Genomic DNA, 17,490 nt, shown 5'->3' with positions numbered 1-17,490 from the left:
CTTCTTGCCATCTGGTTCACCATCTGATTTTCTTATTCTGCCTTATTTCTTACGAAGAAATTTCTCTAAATTTGTGCCCTGCATATTTGGGGGTATATGCAGATGGGGTAGTATGTGAGCAATTGCTCAAAAGCTGAGTTAGAAGGAAAAGTCTGAAATCTTGAAAGAAACAAAAGAGGAAAATTATACTTAAATGAGATTTTCCAGTTTTATCTTTGATATTAAACTGATGAGGTAAACTGCTTTCAGAAGTTAAAACAGAGATTTCACGTTATAATATCAATGAAAAAATAGCCTAGAGAGAGGATGAGATGAAGTGTTCATTTAAATATGTAAATGATTTGTGGAGATGTAATGGTTCTATTAATAGTACTTATGTCATTATCATTCACTGCTCTCCAAATGGAAAATTGGCTGTCCATAGCTTACTGGCAAAGGTACTGCAATGCAAATAGAAGTTGAAAACCTTGCTTCTGTGCATACGGGTTCCTAGTTTAAAACATTGTAACCAATTTAATGTTGAAGAAGAAAAGTCTAGGTTTGGTGAAGAATTTCTTATTTCCAAGTGTTGCTTTTTCATGGTATCCTGTGCTTGGCCGTCAGCTAGTTTTTGAAATGGTCTCAAATTCTGGTTTATTCTTCACAGGTCAGCATAAACCCCTTGGGAAGGTTAGCGGAAGAGAGAGAGTGCTGCCAAGCCTTCTGGAGGCACTCTTGACAGCAAGGAGATACCCAAAGAGGGACAGTCTCTTTCTGACTAGCTGGGATGGCTTGTTTCCAAAGCCGTTACTTAGACCAAAAGTTTTTCTTTATTTGGGGATGGAAGAGATAAAGAATTGGATGCCTAAACAACTGTGCCATGAAGAATAGGATAGTCTTTTAACTCTGCTCATTGGTGTTTTTTGTTTTGTTTTGTTTTTGTTTTTTCCTTGAAGCAATTGACGTTTAATGAGGAAGAAAACATTTTGAAGTTGCTGTTTATTTTTTTAATAGTGTGACTGTCCTAGTGTTTGGAAGATAATGTTTTTACGTGCAGTTTAAAATGTTTGATATCAATTTGAGTCCTAAACAGATCCATTTCATTAAATTCTCAAGACTTTGGTTTTCACCCCATTAAGTTCCATTATCAAAATTACCAGGCGACATCTTAAAGGCTTAAAAGTTGTATCTCTAAAAATGGCACAGGCCTCTTCCTTTTTAAGCGTAAAATGATGTTTTAAATGAATCATAGCGAGTGTTTCACTATCAGTTTAAATTCCCCCATCTGGGAATCGTCCCAGGATTGCACACGTCCTGTATGGAGGAGGTAGCGTTCTCAGTATGAGCATCAGCAACAGTGATTTGGTGCAGCAATAAAACGAGGCATCCCAACTCAGTCTGTGTGATAAAATATGGGAAAGGGAGGTATGGATGTCTTAGGTCCTCCACGTATGAAGATAATTAAACCTCCAAATTTTAATTTCTCCTCTTTTTTTTTTTTTTTTATAACTATGCCTGGCCTAAAGGAAAAAACAAAAAACAAAAACCGATTTGAAATATGGGCAGAAGGGTGTGGTGCCATATGGCAGCACCAACAAAATTACCCAAACACTTCAAAAGCAAGCAGGGTACTTTTCTCTTTCCGTTCAGTAACCATATGTGAGCTCAACACGTGAAACGCTCCCTTCAAATTGATTCAAACAAATACTTTGTCTTTTGGTGTGTTTCCTTGAAACAAAAACCAGGGGACCGTGGAGAGGAGTTACAGTGTCTGAACCCAATATTGCAAAGGTTGTAGAATTATTTTGGAAGGGAAAGAATTTTTTGAAGAAGGAAGATGTGTAATAAAAGGATCATTGTCATCGACAAGAGGCAAGCCTGCCTTTGGCATCGAACTGTTCTGGGAAATGTTTAGAGAAAATTAGACATATTTCTGTCCTAATGGGATTTGCCACTGGAGAAGGACAGTTTTGGTTATGACGAACAATGGGCACACAGACATTTTTATTAAATCACAAAAATAAATTGATTAAATGAAGAAGCAATGAACTATACAGGAAATATTAGTAAAATGTGGTTATAGGTTATTGATGGGTGCTTGACTCCTAACCTTTTGAACCCAACCTTTCCTTTTCTTCTTGCCTGGCCTATAATTGCACATTTTCTTGCCTACTTCCATTGCAGCACCTCCTTTGACCTTTTACTTTGAAGTTATCATTTGGATTATTTAAAACATACACGTTGCCTTAGGGCCAGGAAACCTGTGCCATCTGTGGGGTCATATATATATAAGTTAAATACATAAAAAAATTAATTGAGAATCTAATATAAATCATAGAAAAGAAAATTCCAAGCAGTATTTACCAGAAGAAACTAGAACAAAAAAGAAATTCAGAGAGGCCTAGAAATGTACCTGATAAAACTGAGAGGGAGACAAAACTTAGACATTTGAAAGGATCTCATATTCCAGATTCCAGTGGAGTGCTGATATAAGACTACAGATTTTCAGTTAAAGTAATTATGTTGAATTGAATAGTTGGTGAAAACTTGAAAAGGCCAAGTTAATGAATGACTCATTAGTTCAATAAACATGTTTGAATACCTAATACAAGTAGGAATACATATTTAGGTTAGGCCACCTAAACATTTTAGTGGCCTCAATACAAGACACTTTGAACAGAATAAAATCACTACTCACTTCATTTTTTGTTAGCCAAGGTATTTTAGTTACAAGTTACCAAGGAATTTTAATCATTTTTGGAGTTTTTACCATACAAGTTTCAATGTTTGGAAGTTTTTTGAACTTTTGAAACCATCGATTCATCTTTAATTCTTTAGTATATATAGCAGCATGTATATATATAGCATCAGTATATAGTAGTATATATACTATATATATACTATAGTATATATATAGTATATATACTACTATATGTATAATATAGTATATATATAGCATCATGCTAGTTGCAAAAATAATAATTGAGTTAATTGAGTTGCTGTAATACATTATTATTGAAAGGTTGGACTCCTGGCAACCTCATGTCTATCTAGGTTTGTTATAAGTAGAACTTTAAATACACTCTCACACAATGCAAAGCACACACTGTGTCTATAAATCCATTCACATGTTCAAATGTCTTATTAACTGCTTGAGGTGACTTTATTTAAAAATAAAGAGCAAAAAAGGGCTTTGAAATATCTGCTGGTCCAGAATATTAATCACTAAATCCTTGTTATCTTTTCTAAATTTCTTCCAACATTCCTGATAAGCACATGAGCATTCTGGCTTCTGTAGCATAACCTAACCCTAACCTTTCTGAGAGCACAGAGAAGCCATCTGTGATGCCAAAGAAACAAGTGACTCTGGGTCACTGAAATGCAACCTCAGAGTTCAGAAGCAGCCTTTCTTCCCTTGCCTGTTTATTTTTAAATTCCTTTTTGAAGATCAAAATTTGCAACTGCCAAAGGAGTTCAACAGCTAACTAATCCATAGTTCATTTTAATTGATCTTAAAGTACATGGAGATTCACTTTTCTAAGTGTCTGGCCCCTATTTACATGCCGACAGAAATCAGTGTAGATCACACAGGTGACCCAGAGCTCTGAAGGAAAAGCTACATTGGCCATCTAAAAAGTTAGTGGAACAGATTTGCCCTTTGGTAGAAACGCATTGGGATGGAATAATGTCTCTTTTGCCTGAAGACAAGCACTCAGTGATGTCAGCCATGCTTGAAGAGGGCCTTAGAGCAACATTCTAATAGCAAAGCAAAGTTACTTTCCATCACTACAGTGTGCTTTATTGATAGATGTTCCATAGTTTGCTTCCCTTAAGGTGATTTACTAATACAACCTTCAGTATGACTTGAACATGTTCCACACTTATTAATACTTAAAATGACAGATTTTCATATTAATTTTATTTTGGAAAACAGCAATAGGTAACACAGAAACTCATTGTAGTGTCCAATTATGAAGGGCGTGTAGCGATAAAGCAATATGTCAAACGCCATTTCTAAGTCATACTCTTAAGAGACAACACATTGCGGAATAATAATGATGGGAAGTCTAATGATAAGATGTAAGGATTACCTAAGTTGGTGAAACAGAGCACTACGGGGGACATGCCGCTTAACTACAAATGTAGTACGTGACAACATCTGTATCACTTGATCATAAAATTGCTTATTTGAAAACAACTTTTATGGCTAAGGTAGTCAAAAGAAGTATCTGCGTTTCTCAGGTATTAACCATGTTTTGAGAACTTAGAAGATAGACAAGTCAATTATTGAAGGCCTCTCCTTTCTAAAGTTGTGCTTAATTTTGTCAACTTTAAGCTATTACCATCTTGGTAAGGATTTAAGGACAATGGATTTTACTGTATTTTAGTTACCCCATAAATGCATAAAAGTTAAAAATATCAGTCAAGGATGAAAAAAAAAGGTGTTGGAAATGATACATGATGAAAGACTTAAAATCTTGAGACCCCTGCATTTATTATCTGCCATTGTTCCCTTATGGCTTCTTGCTGTAATACTGGGGTTTAAACCTACAGGTCTTTGTGACTGGTTTCTTGAAAGCAGTTTACCGTACACATAGTTGGCCTGACCCTCAGAGTTGTATTAGTATATTTATACAGGAGGTGGACAAAACCCAGCAATTTTTACATATCAAGAATATTACTTATTGTAAAGTTACTTTGGATTCCTAAAATATATGAGTTTTCTGCTTTTTCCCCCCCAAATAGTCTTCCTCAGTGGAGGGGGTAAGAAAGCATAGCTAGGGTAAGGACGCTAGTTTTCCTTATTAATATAGTTATAAAAAGTGGTTACTGACTCCCCTTTACCAACATTGCTGAGTGAGGAATTTGAATAGGGAAAAAAATTATGCTGTTTAATAAATAGTTAATGAAACAGTGATTGTCTTGGATGAAATTGCTCTTTCATTCTGATCCTCTTGCTATTTGTGGGGATGTGTCACAAAATTATTCAGTGTATATTAAACTCTTGATCTTTCCCCTGTGAATCTGATCCTCCCCCAACCTTCTTGCTAGAGTAAATGAACTCCTTTTGACCCAATTGCCCAAGCCAGAAACTTGGGAGTGATTCTGGACTCTTCCAGAACCCCAATACATTTTGAATCTATCTCCTTCTCTTCATCCTCACTGTAACCCCCATCCAAGCCAAAGTCACTTTTATTAGGACTGTTTTAGTAGCCTTGTAACTGCTCTCTCCATCTTGTTTTTAATCCCTTCAATTCATTTGTTATGAAGCAGCCAGGATAATTATTTATATTTTTTTAACAATAAAAAAGCTTAAAATGTCTCGGTGGTTTTCTGTTGGATTTGAGATAAACATGAAGTCTAATATCCCGAACACAGCTTTTTAGGCTCTGTGTAGTCTGTTCCCTATCTCCTTTTCTATGTTTATCTTGAGCCATTCTCCCCTTTAATTGCCCTTTTTTTCAAATACACTGGCCTTAATTTAGTTTTCAGAATGGGCAAAGCTCTTTTCCATCTAAGAAGCTTCACACTTGCCTCTTCCTCTAGTTGAAAGACTCCCCTACATTTTGCCTACTCATCCTTCAAGTCTCAGCTTAAATGCTTTCTCATCGAGGGGATCCCTGAAGGACCAATTTAAACTAGACATACCCTGTTATTTTCTTTCACAGTGTGCCATAACGGATTATTTCAGCAAGCCAGAGTGCTAAAACCCTGCACAGTCCAAAGAAAAGCCTGTCGTCAGGTCTATCACCTAGAAGATAAATACTGAGCCATTTGTAGTAAGCTTCCTAATAGGAGATTTTCGTATGCCCGAGGCCTTAGGCATAAACAGTGTCATTTTGATTAGACAGCGTATCCTAACAATCTGATTGATGGTGAATGACTGGTTTTGCTATGGGGGCTAGAATCTGAGTTGTGGTCAGTCATGCAGGAGCTACAAACCTATGAGTATGTGATTAGCCCCCAATGAAAACCCTGGACGTCAAAGCTTGGGCAGCTTCCCTGGTTGGCAGCACTTTAAATGTGTTGTCTCGCATCATTACTGAGAGAATTAAGTGCATCCTCATGCAACTTCCCCAGGAGGGGACTCCTGGAGGCTTGTCCCTGGTTTCTCCTGGACTTTGCCCCATCTGCCTTTTCCCTTTGCTGGTTTTAATCTGTTTTCTTTCTCTGTGATGAACTGTAACTGTGAATTGAACTGCTTTTCTGAGTCCTGTGAGTTCTAGTGAATTGCAAAGACTGAGAATTCTATTAGGGAATCTTAATATCTTGTTTTCTTCAAAGCAATGATCTCCATTTGTCATGATATATACACATACTAGGGATGCAAAAAAAAGTGTATACAAGTGGACACTTTGGTCAACGTTGCTCAAGCAGTAGTTCACCGTCATCAGAAGTGTCAGGACGCTGATTGTAAACACTTTGAGCACTTCTTGGAATTGCAGCAGTCAAACCTGACTTGTATTCATCTTTTGTTATCAGTATATATTGAATATTACAATTTTAATACAGTTTTCCTTTCTGTAAATGTGTGTACATTTTTTTGGCACCCTCTTTGTGTGTGTGTGTGTGATATATACATACACACACACACATATAAACACACACACATACATCATGAGTGAATAAATATTTGGGAAATTCAAAGTTAAATGTACAATATTTGGTGAAAATAACATTTTAAGTAGCTCCAAAAAACTTTCAATAAGATTTGATAACATTGTCTTCCAATTTGATTTTAGTCTTCAAATATTATGATTTAGCTTTACTATCTGAATAAATAATATGTAATTAGAAATAGAGACTCACCAAGATTTCTGTTGGCTTTACAGATTTGTGGTAATTCTAATAACTGTTTTCACTCAGTTCTCTGAGTTAATATTTCCTTGTATATTTGTATAGAATTCCACCAGTAATCTTTAAGTTTGATGTGGAAGATTTTGGAGTGACTGTTGGAATATAAAGGGGAGACAAAACAATGCAAACAGGATTGATCAGGTAGGCTGAACAAAGTGACAGTGTTGTACATTAGATCTCAAGAGTTTTGAGGGGTATGCATGAAAACGATGAAGGGATTAAGTGACATTCATGGATCGTATGGTATAATAGTTATATTTTCATTTTTTTGAGGAATCTCCATACTGTTTTTCCATAATGGCTATACCAATTACTACCCACTAACAGTAATACAAGGATTCCATTTTCTTCATATCTTCCCCAAAACTTATCTTGTGTCTTTAAAAAAAAAATTAAAAAACAACACAAAACTTTTTCAATTACAGTTGACATACAATATTATATTAGTTTCAGGTGTACAACATAGTGTTTAGACATTTATATAGCTTACAAAGTGATCACCCTGGTAAGTCTAGTATGGATATGATACCATGCATTTTTATTACAATATTATTGACTATATTCCCGATGCTGTACTTTACATCTCTGTGACTGTTTTTATAACTGGCAATTAGTACTCCTTAATTCCTTTATACATTCCTTTTTCATACATACTGCTACCCCTACCCATCTTGCAACCATCAATTTGTTCTCTGTATTTATGAATTTGTTTCTGTTTTATTTGTTCATTTGCTTTTTAGATTTCCACATATATGTGAAATCATATGATATTTGTCTTTGTCTGATTTGTTTCATTTAGCATAATGCCCTCTGTGTCTATCTGCATTGTTGCAGATGGCAACAATGTTTCATTCTTTTTATGGCTAAGTAGTGTTCCATTGTATATAGGTTGTGTGTGTCCTCCTGTTGTAACAGGCTTGGTTGCTGTTTGCACATCAGTGAGAGGGATTGATCCTCAGGCTCACTGGTTTTGAGAACTGGCCATGACTACAGTAGAGGAGCTGCTGTGCCAGGGCTGATCCTACAAGGTAGTATTTGCTTTAGCAGGGTTCTGGTGCCTGCACATTGTCCTTTAGGTGTGTCATCCTTGGAGGTGGCAGTTGATGTCCCAGCTGGGTCTGAAGCTGGCCTCCAGGTGTGCCAGTGTCTGGGACCTTCTGGAAGGGGCCCTGCTGCAGGCTTAGTTCAGCTGCAGCCTGTACCCTGCCTGGACCACCTAACATGAACCACAAAGCAATCCACTGATAGCTTTCATCTGCACTGGGCTTGGAGGTTCCTTGAGAGTCCCAGCCATGAACTGAGACCAGCTGTCACTAATGCTGGTCTCGCGGCTGCTTAGAAAGAGGTACAGGTCATGCCAAAGCCCGATGCTTCTTGTTTGGGTTTTGTGAACCTTTGAGCAATTTTAGGAAAGTCTGTAGCACGAGCCAAAACAGGCTGTTTGTAGGGAAAAACCACTGGAAGTGACTTGGGTGGGCCCCAAAATTGGGTGGGGCAGGGTCTCAGGGAATCACCAGGGCAGGGCAAATAATTTGTGTTAGCTAGGTTGATGGAGACTTGGATATGGTGGCCGCCTGTGTCTGCATGCCAGGAGGGAGGAGAGTTCAACAAAGACACTATGACTTCCACCAGCTACTCTGGAAGAAAACTGCCCTTCCAGCCCTTGCCCTGAAGCCAGAAACTTAGTTCTTCCCTGTATGTCCCTGGTGCCTTTCGAGCTGGTTCCCCAGCACTGGAGTTCAGAGTGAGTGAGTCCATCAGCGAGTAAGTCCATGAGTGGGACCTTAAAGAGGAGTGCCTGGGACTGTAGTCACCCTTGTCTCACTCAGTCACACGATCTGCTGGTTTTCATAACAAGAAGTTATGGGGATTTCTTTTCCCAGCACTGGCACCCTGGTCTGGAGAGCAGAATGGTGTGGGGCTGGGACCCCTCACTCCTCTGAAGGGGACCTCCACAGCCAAGATAGACCTCCCAATTTTTAATGGTCATATGTGGGTGTGGGACCAGCCTGTATTGCATCTTTTTCCCTCCTATCAGTTTCGAGGTGGCTACTTCTATATGTCCTTAATTGCAGAGTTTTAGTTCAGCTAGACTTCTGGCAATTCTCAATGATGGTTGTTCTATAGTTTAGTTGTAATTTTGATGTGGTCATGAGAGGAGGTGTACACAGTGTTTACCTACTCTGCCATCTTGAGCAGAAACTCTTTGCGTGCTTCTGCTTTGCATTTTCTTGATGATTAATGATGTTGAGCATCTATTTATATACTTATTGGACTTTTGTATGATTTATTTTGAGAAATGGCTATTTAGGTTCTTTGCCCATTAAAAAAAATGGATTGTTTTTTACTGTAAAATTGTACAAATTTACTATATATTTTGGAAATTAACCCCCTCTCTGATATATGGTTTGCAAATATTTTCTCCCTTTCTTTCAGTTGTCCTTTCACTGTGATGTTTATTTCCTTTGATGTGTAGAAGCTTTTTAGTTTGATGGAATCCCACTTTTCTATTTTTGCTTTTTTTACCTGCGTTTTTGGTGACATATCCAAAAAATCATTGCCTCAATCAGTGTCAAGACACTTTTCCCCCATGTTTTCTACTAATTGTTTTACAATTTCATCTCTTGTTTTAAAATCTTTAATTCATTTTGAGTTGATTTTGTATATGTATGAGATAAGAGTTCAATTTCATTTTTGTGGATGTGGATATCCAATTTTTCCAACACCACTTATTGAAGGGGCTATGCTTTCTTCATTGTGTGTTCTTAGTGGTTTGTCAATGATCAATTGACTGTAAATGTGCAGGTTTATTTCTGCGCTCTGTATTCTGTTCCATTAGTCTATATGTCTTTTTTTTTATGCCCTTATCATATTATTTTAATTATTGCAGCTTTGCAATATATTTTGCATCAGGTAGTTGATGCCTTTAGCTTTGTTCTTCTTCATTTGTGGTTCTATTTTAATTTGTGTGTGTGTGTGTGTGTGTGTGTGTGTGTGTGTGTGTTTCTATTTTTTTAAATGCCATTGGGATTTTACTAGAGATTGATTGTGTTAAAAGTAATCAGCTCTGGAGACCTACTATACAACATTGTAATTATAGTTAACAGTATTGTATACTTCAAATTTGTTAGGAGTGTAGATATTGTGTTCTCACCACAAAAACAACAACAAAAAGAAGATGGTAACTATATGAGGTGATGAATATGTTAATTAGTTTGATTTTGGTGATTATTTCACAATGTATGCTTGTCAGTACATTAAATCATCAACTCATATTCTTTTAATTGTGAATTATACCTTAGTAAAGCTGGGAAAAAAAGAAATTGAGACAGTAAGCAATGAGCTGTGACTAGAACTCTAAAGCTGTAAGGAGCATAATTAATTAAAGGACATTGTAAGTTGTTCTTGACCCACATTTTAAATTGCAGAGAGTTAGTAAACCAGGTCTAGAAATCTCCAAATATTGAAGTGGAATAAATGAAAATTTGACTTATAAATAAAAAGAATAGGGGCAATGAAAAATTAATTTAGGAGTTTAGAAATATTTGTTACAGTGACTCATAAAAATTCCACTATTTTCTACACGTCCTTTACTTTATCACTGTGTTCTGAACAACGTGAAGTGTTTCTCCCCTTGTCCTTCAACACTGTCCACAATTGGTGGAAACTGATGTGGGAGGAAGTAGAGGAAAGAAATTAGGGGGTTATCAGAAACCAGTTATCTATGAATTTGGTAACTAAAAGTGAATACTTATTTCCAAAGATTCTAGACCTGACTGCTCAGGATACATTCTGTAATGTTGATATCCCTCATTTCCTAAATCAGACATCATTTATTGCATGAATTGAAACACTCGTATTCTTTTTGTAAAGTAGAGGATACTAAGGTGGTCCTGTTGTTTTTTTGGTCTGCTTGGCATATTTCTTTTTCTCATAAAGCACCCAGGTTTCCTACTGAGGGTTTCTCATTCCCTGGCCATAGCCCAGGTGTGCGGCATTCAGTGGCCCATTCAGATTTACACCTGGAGATTTAAATCTGGAGTAGAAATACTGACCAGGAAGTGGTTTTCCCAGCTGCTGAGCCCTGAAGAGATAGTCATTAGATTTTCCTATCTGTATTCTCAGTAGAACCCTCATTTTTCATCTTTTCTGAGGCAAAATAATTTCTTTGAGTCAATGAAATACCAAATATAGACAGAGCTGGAGCCTCAAGGTTGCGGAGGTTGTTTAATTTCTCACTGCCAGGAAGATCTACCTAGTGAAGTCAGGTGTGGCGTGGGAAATGTTTGTGCGCTGATGGAGATGTACTTAAGGAAATGTATTCTCGGGGACTTATAACATCCCTTATGCAATAGTGCTTTCCTTCTAATTAATGCACAATCTATCACTGGAAGAAATGCTTTTTAGTATACTTTTCACTGAAAAATTGGAACTTGTTACTATTGCTCACAGTAGAGTGAATTCAGTGAAATAAGCTTTTGGAGTTTGGCCACTGAACTACTCTTTTTTCTATTCACTTATTGTCATTCAATAAACATTTACAGAGTATATACTACATATACCACACTGTGCTACCATCAAATGGGGCTTCTTTCCATCACAGTTTTATATGACTAAAATCAGTTTTGCTAGAGAGAAACTTGAGATTTAAAGAAAAATGTCATTTCAGACCAATAAGGGTGCATGAAGTTTTTTAAGCATTTTAAGAGATTGTATTTCTATACAACAACTGCCTTTGTTAACAGTTTCTAAATACAGTTTAGTATTTAACCTCATATGATTTCAAAAGATTCCCCTACTAACTAACCTTAATTCTTCTCCTAAAATCAATTCATGCCTTTTCCCCATCATTGCATCTGTGGAATACCTGATTTTTTACACGAATCCTTCATTTAGTTAATAGTATTAATGAAAAATCGTTTATGTAGTTAAGACAGTTACTTTTTAGCCTTTTTCTTCTTCAGGCTAAGTAATCCAATTATGTCAACCTTTACACCATAATTAAACTAAAGATTATTTTAGAACAGTTTAATCACATTACTGAAATATCCCCCAATCAAACCAGGTGCCTGGTAAAGAAAACCATGGTTAGTGGCCTTGTAAAACTAAAGAGTTTCATATTATGCGCTATAATCCATTCTAAAGATTTCCATCTGGCAAACACCTGGAGGAAACAAACAAACAAACAAAAAACCCAGTCACAACCATTGGCTTTCAGTGGGGTTTGACACTTGCTTGAACTACCCAAAACAGACAAAAATCATGCTCTATTGATTAAAAAATATCCTGAGCACAGGATACTCAGTGCTTTTGTAATTGCTAGAAAATTAACTTCTGAATTAAGCAAGTTTGAATTCAATGCCTCTCTAGGGAAACTGGAGAACAACTGTAGAATGACTAGGTTAAGTGATCTCATGTGTCTCTCACTATCTCATGTCTTGTATCCTCTGCTGGGGATAGTGGTGGAGATGGTGGTCCCATTGCTGTATTACCTTACCACCTTGCCATGAGCCAGGGTATGTGTTTGCCATCAGTATCTCGTTGGCCATGATTGTTTTGTACTTTTTAAAGCTACCCATTTCTTACCTTTGAAACAGAAGGTAGATTTTAACATGTTCTCTAGATGTATTAGACCGAATATGTGTTCCAAATAACTTCATGTCCATCCGCCTTCTTGCACCATCTTTTTCACTTCCTCTTCTGACTGCTCTCTAAACCTTAAAATAGGGAACAAGAAAATCATTCCAGTGGTTCCATGCTTCCTTCTCTTCTCACATGAACATGAAACTGACCTGAAATTTGCACCAGGGCTATGTGACTACTCAGTGTCAGCTCTTTCTGGTACCACTACCTAATAATTAGATATCCTGGTGGCCAAGACTAGGATGAGCCAAGAGAGATGCCCAGGTTGCACAATTTAAGGAGATCCTCACTCTCAGAGTTCTGCAGGTTCCAACTCATAGTGTCTCCTAGCTTGAGCCCTCCGGACTTTTCCAATTAGGTATGAAGTAGACATACGGACGTATTAGAGTGTGGTTGGAGGAGAGGATCACACTTCTGCTGTGGCCCATGTATCAGTGGAACAAGAATTCTGTGGATCCAGTAGAGGCATCCTGTGTAACAGCTCTATGGCTAAATGAAGATCTGTACTCTGGTCCCTCTGATTTTTCTCTTCTTTAACTTGTGCTGATGTTATGGACTGAATTATGTTTCCCCGAAATTCATGTGTTGAAGTACTAGCCTCCAATGTATCAGAATGCCACTGTTTTTGGATTTTGGGCCATTAAAGAGGAATTAATATTAAATGAAGTCATGTGGGTGAGCTCTAACCCAGTATGACAGGTGTCCTTATTAGAAAAAGGAGGTACACCAGGAATGTGGGTGCACAGAAGAAAGACCATGTGAGGAAATAGTAAACCAAGGAGAGAGGCCTCAGGAGAAACCAAACCTCTTGGCACCCTGAGCTCTGAATTTTGGCTTCTAGAACTGTGAGAAAATATATTTCCATTGTTGTAGCCACCCCATCTGTATTTTACCTGATAGCTCTAGCAAATGAATACAGCTGAGCCTATGGCCAGTGCTATGCCAGGAAAGTCCTAGTACATGAAACATTTTTCTTCCCAGCCTATAACTTTCTGGGGTACTCACAGATGAACACTTAGTATTTATTATTTAGTCTTTAACTTCAAAGAAGCTATTTCTGGATTAAGAAATCCCTTTATGAATTATAATTAGAATTTGAGGCCAAGCCAAGAAAGACTTCCAGAGGCTTTTCTTTGCTCTAGAAATAGGATTGTAAACTTGAATGGACCGGCTCAATGTGTTTTAAGTTCCAGGCCGTGCCCAGTCCAGTCCATAGTTAGGAAAAAAACCAGCTCGATGTTCTTCTTGAACGATGGACTGTGCTTTTCTTAAAAACAGAAAGCTGGCAAATTTCCTTAATGTACATTTAATGACTGGAACCATTTATCTGTCTTCCCAATTCTTTCACTCCATTTAAGGGTTAACCACATTTATGCTTTTCTTCTTAAACCCACACACGAGTGTGTCCGCACATAATATATATAAACTCCAATAACAATAAATTGAACTCTTTAAGAATGGACCAAAAGAACACTGTTTTCAGCAAAGACAACCCTTACTAATCTGTCAGGAGTTTGGTTATGTTGCTAGTCAGTAATGTGTGAAGAAATCCGACTGCAGTGCTGGGATTGATTCTACTGCCAACTGGCTCAAGTATCCACGTCCATAGAAGGAGGGTGTTGGGTTAGAGTATCTCCAGTTCTGTCATGGATTCTGTAACAATAGGTGAAGAAAAATGATTGGAAACCAGGATTATATGTGCAAATATTAGTTGTTTGTCCACATTATCTGAACCTCCACTTTCCCCTAGCTGAGTTGAAAAATTCAAAGTGAACCTCTTTCTGATCTTTCAACTCATATATACCCCAGCCATACCTCCAGGTAACCTATATTGAGCATTTGAAATTTACACTGTAACCCAAGATTTTCAAACCTGATACTTATAGACCAGGAAGGGGCCTGGGTGGTGGTGCTAGGGAGCTTATGAGCAGGGCACATAGACTGTGTAAAATGTGCACCCAGGATTCTGCCCTATATGATACGGCTTTCATGTAAGATGACGGCATTCATGGTGGCCAGTTCTTCAGATTTTTAAAGAGAAGCCAGATATCTAAGTTTTTCATTTTAAAATGTTGGCAACCAATATATAGTTTTAGCTCTGTGTAGGGCAAATATGCATGTCTGCCACCATTCTTTAATATTCCCATAGTCCTCAAAGTAGGAGTTATGCAAACATTCCTTGGAACTGGGTTTGTGGTGTTTATGTCCTTGGGAAGTCTACAATAGTGGGTTAAAAGCTATGTTCCCTCAGAGCACAGCAGATTCTTAGGACTCCTGATGAATCTGTCTTATTATTTTTGACTGGGCCTAAAATTTCATTTGAACAAAGGTTGTTTCTATGAAAATGTGTGAAGTGTTTAAAACAATACTAGGCACATAGCAATCACTAAGTGTTAGCTACTATTATTAGTAAAGAGTTTGTAAACATATAATGTAGGAATTGAGTTAATGTCCTAATTTTTCACCATGTTGTTCTGAAGAAAGACCATCCTTCAATTTCGTGAAATTCAAAAGCATTTTAAAGCATCTTTACACACACACACACACACACACACACACACACACACACATATTTAATGATAATTCAGAAATAACTGTACTTTATATACGGCTTTAATGTGCAAAAATCCAAAGAGATCTTTTGCTAGTTTACAATCTCACTTTTGCTGTTTTTACATTTAGATTAAAAAAAAAACAAACAAAAAAACATTTTATACTTTCATTTTTTATCTAGGTTACCACAGCTGGGCTACTTGGGAGATCATACCTTTGGATCTCAAAGTACAAATAGTTCCATCAGTATTCTATTTCCCAAAGGTATGCTTATTCTCATGAATAATTACAACAATCATGGAAACTTTTTTGAGATTACAACTGGATCATCTCTCTGCAATTGCTATAAGGAAAGTCTGGTTTTAGAAGCTACTTAACTTGATCCTCTCACCTTCTGGCCCCTGACCTACCTTTCCGATCTTGCACTCCAGCAATGAGGAATATATCACTTTCTTCCTTGGATAACATCATTACCTGTGTCCAGAATGCCTCTTATCTCCCTATGATTGTCAAAATCTTTCCCATCATTCAATCCGGGTTTCAAATTCTGCCTCCTCCAGGAAACCTTTCTTGTTCCTTCAATGTTATAATCCCCCTGTGCCAGCCCTGCTATTTTCTTCTGTCAAGACCTCTTAGTTATTTATTTTTTTATCTTCTACGGTTACTCACCAAGTTCTTACCATGCTTGTTTGCATACCCTATATTGTTCTCTACCAAATTTTCTACTTCCTGAGGGTATGTAGATAATTGACATTTTGTGAAGCAATATTGCACATATAATTAAATCAGGAATGTACCTGAATTTTGGTTTAGAGATATTGATTCTGGGTCCCTTTTTTACTCTTTGATGTTAAGTTTTTCTATAGCTAGTGGTTTCAGTAGCACTCCCTAAATTTTCCTTCAGTCATGTTTGAGCTGAATACTGAAGTGGTATGGGGCGAACTATTTTCTTTTAACTTTGTCCTTATAGATGGTAACCTTTTCTTGACTCTATAACATTCCATATTCTCAGTGATATCTTGAGTTCTTGGTTATCTTGAATGTTTTATAGATTCTTTTCTGGATTGGGGTAAATTTAGATTATGAAGCCTACCATTCTTTAATATTGCCATGATATTTCCCAGAAAGATTTATGAACCTCAATATTTTTGCTTAGGCATTTGGGAGAACCCTTATAGAGTAATCTGATCATGAAATAAGTGGTTTCCAGATACTCTCTGTTGTCCACTGAGGGTTCACAGATGACACAGGAGGACAAACATCTCCAAAGCCAGTTTGAATGTCATGGCGAGCTGGGTCTTCTCTTTCCCACAACTCACACACTCATACATTCCTATTTGTCGAGAACAGAACCCAGGTATGCCTGCTGCCCCTGTATAACCATTTACCATGACCCCTTGTACCCTCAAAAGTATCTCATTTTAGATAATAAATTATATGGCCCCTCTACTCTTAATAGCCCTCCATGTATTATGGAATGCCAGTTAGTACAGTACTGAAGACCTGTGAATTGAGAGGGGCTTGGGAACTAACTGGAATAAAGAGCTGGGACCTCTTTTCTTCCTGAGTTCAGTATATTTAATAAGATCCTGCAGGCATAATGATTCCTTATCTTTTCAAGATATCCCTGATGACTCCACAGGGCTATGATCAATTGGGTGTGTGGTGGGTGGGTGACAGATGTAGTGGTGGGTGCTCTTACTGGGAATATGCAGTTATTGATTCTCATAATGAAGTTGTCACAATTAATAGCTATGGTAGTCAGGGAACCCAAAGGCTTTTTGCTAGCCAGCCTTGGTGACAGTGGGAAATGCATGAACCAATTATTGTGGCAGAAAAGGGCATCTTTAGAAACTGTTTCCCTCTGGTAACTGGTTCCCCTAGAGTTCAACTAGGGGACCTAGGTGTCCCCTTTTAGGTGAATACTCTAGTTGGCCAAGTTCAAAATTTCTTACAAACAACAGAATTCACATACTCATTTTTTTCTGAGCGCTATGCTATATTTTAAACTCAGCCTTCCAATGTTCTTGTGAGTTAGAACCTCATCTTTGAGATTTCAAGATTATGCTCTTTTTTTCTTAGCCATTCAGTGACAGTGCTATACAGCTGAGTTGGACACAGAATTCAAGATAAGTTTGAAGAGAGACAGAGAATTTATAGTAAAATAAAAATGTAATTGTCAGAAGACTTACTTTGTAGTGTGACTGCAAAAGCTCCTTTGTCAAGAGAAGTTTCTCAGATATTCCAGTTTTGTTCCTAACTCCCATCTCCACTTCCAATCATGCAACAGATTCTTCACCATGTTACCTGAATACAAACTGGTCTAATTGATCGGCTTGGGAACATGATATCCTGAATATGATTTGGGGACCAATGGAAACATTGCAGAAAAATTAGTTATCAATGATATTTCCTGAATTTTCTAAACAGGTTCTGCAGTGCAGTGGTTAAAAGCAT

Source organism: Rhinolophus ferrumequinum, chromosome 7, assembly GCF_004115265.2.
Source record: "Rhinolophus ferrumequinum isolate MPI-CBG mRhiFer1 chromosome 7, mRhiFer1_v1.p, whole genome shotgun sequence".
Lineage (NCBI taxonomy): Eukaryota > Metazoa > Chordata > Mammalia > Chiroptera > Rhinolophidae > Rhinolophus > Rhinolophus ferrumequinum.
This window is presented reverse-complemented; position numbering follows the sequence as displayed.